Genomic DNA, 2,737 nt, shown 5'->3' on the forward strand with positions numbered 1-2,737 from the left:
TGTGTGTGTGTGTGTGTGCATAAACATTCTCTCTCTCTCTCTCTCTCTCTCTCTCTCTCTCTCTCTCTCTCTCTCTCATATGGGAAGACAAAAAGAAACACACTATCATTTCTTGAAGAGAAGAATAAAACAAAATTAAATTAAATCAGGAGAAAAAACTGGAACAAAGATCTTAAACTGTGACATTTGCTGTTGCTGGATGCCAAGCCACACTTTCTAGTCAGAATAAACCAGCCATTAACTAATAAAAGAGTCATAGTCCATGAAAGTTGTGATGGCATTTTAACAGTTCTTCATCTATTATTTTAAAAAGTCTAATCTGCAAAATACAGTTCCTTTTCTGTTTATTGTCTTAGGGCAATGATGGCAGAAATTAGATGTGTTCCCATGGTGTGGAAAGCCACCTTGTGGTCCATGCCAAGATATTCAGCAGGAAGCCTTCTTAATGCCAAGAAACACGTGTGCCTCGGATACCAAAGATCGACATGTGCTGATGTTTCAACATTCCTGGAGAGAAATCCGACCCCCTCGGTGCCTATACTAGGCTCCCTGGCATGCCAGCACCTCACCCCATCTGTCCAGAGTGGCACTGTGCCTTCTCATGTGGAACTACACCAGTTACAGAGCACAGGTGCCAAATATATGCTTAACTTAAAACCCTGAGAAAATGCAGCAAATGACTTCCCTGCAAGAAAAATGGCATCTCCTGCCAAACTGGATTCATGCTTCATTAGAAAATGGTGGCAAGGACTTGCCATTGAAAACCTCACTGAGAAATGACCACTCTTAACATTGTCATCTAGCTCAGTATTTTTCAACCTTTTTTGGGCAAAGGCACACTTGTTTCATGAAAAAAATCACGAGGCACACCACCATTAGAAAATGTTAAAAAAATTAACTCTGTGCCTATATTGACAATATATAAAGTAATTCTCTTGAATAGGAATCAAATACGTTGCAGACTGTTCTCTGCTCAACGGGGATCGATCCGCTGATCCCCGCTGAGCCGGCGGATGACAGCTCCATCTCCGCACTGTGTGCGGAGAGGGAGATGTCAGAGCCCCGCTGCTCTCTATGGGGAATCGGATGAGAGCGGACCACCTGTCCGCTCTCATCCGATCCCATCCGATCTGATCCCCACCCAGGACAGATGGAAAATAGGGTGGACACAGTCCGGCGCCCGCCTAGTGGGTGAAAATTTGACATTTTTTAAAAAAAATCTTTCGAATTTTTCAATTTTCCCCACAGCACACCAGGCAACATCTCGCGGCACACTAGTGTGCCGCGGAACAGTGGTTGAAAAACACTGATCTAGCTTGAGGCCCTTCTGCTTTGGAGTGTAAATCTCACATTGTGAGGTTCACAAGGAGTTCCGCTAGTTGTACTGGATTTTAAAACAGTTACAGCTGAGGGCACCAACACAGTGCCTGTACATACAGTGCTACACTTGAAGAATTCCCCTGGTGCCCAAAAAGCACCCAAGGCCTCTCTTCAGCTTACTGTCCTCTTGGTCATGAAGTGGTAAGCATGGTAATTCCACCCCACCATCTGCCATAAAGCACTTAAAGGTGAAAGAGGCAGTGGGTGGAGTGTTTCCAAGGGTGAAATGAACACCCAAGTAGATGAACAGAAAGTGGAGTGAATGAAGAGGGCAGGAGCACAAGGGAAGAAATCTGGGAAGCTTGTGGGGAGGAAAACATAGCAGAGAGAAGGGTATCATAGGAGTCATGGGGGGAGGGAGAGAAAGAGAAGGTACACAGGCATGAAAACACGTTTAATCCATCTAAACCAGAGCTTTCCAAACTGTGTGTTGTGACATGTTAGTGTGCCAGCTGCAGTGTATAGGTGTGTCGCACAAATGCTCCCCACACTTCTCCCGGAGCTGGAAAGGGGTTAGTTTAATCTCCAGTTTGCTAGAAAAACTGAAATACTGTGTTGCAAAATGATGCATGTCTAAAAAGTGTGTCACCCAAAGTCTGCAGAGCTCTGATCTAAGCAGAGCCTCTTGAAATAGTATAATCAAATCACAAGTCAAAACACAGATCACATTGTCTCAACTACCTGAACCATAAAAAATAATAGATCCAGTGCTTTCTAGCACTGCCATAACATAAAGACATGGACCCAAAGCATAGATCCTTGTGGATTCTCAAATCTTTTTGCAAATTATCATCTCATAACCACCATCAAATCGTAGGTCGCCTCTGTGTCCACAGATCTGTTCTGTGGTTTGTTGGAGGTTTTGTTGTAATTCTGTTGTAATTTTGTGTCAAAATCATGAAAATCCATGAGAATCTGTGGCTTGGATCAATGTTTTTGTGGTGATGTAGGGATTGTTACTGTGCAATCTGCCATTGTATGGTTTAATTTGATAGTGGGGGGTGGATCCCATGTAAAATCATACATATTCAAGAGGATCTGTCAGCTGGATCTGACTTTTATCCAGACCATTTGGAAAAACAAATGATATGTGTGTGCGCTTTCCCTTTTTCTGTCTGTTGTGGGGATGGGGAGAGACTGGCCTTGGGGAGGGCAGAGAGAAGCAGCTGCAGGGGTGATGCCCGTAGCACTCTCCCAAAATTCCCAACAGGCCCCAAAAGGTTGGCAACCCCGAACGTATTGTCAACCTTGTCAAAAACAGGTTGACATCACAGAACTGTGTACACTGAGAATGAATACACAGAAGTGAAGTAATATATGGGTCAGGCTATCAAGGATGCAAAAAAAGTCAATAATT

Source organism: Podarcis melisellensis (genome assembly GCF_964234715.1).
Source record: "Podarcis melisellensis genome assembly, chromosome: 1".
Taxonomy (NCBI): domain Eukaryota; kingdom Metazoa; phylum Chordata; class Lepidosauria; order Squamata; family Lacertidae; genus Podarcis; species Podarcis melisellensis.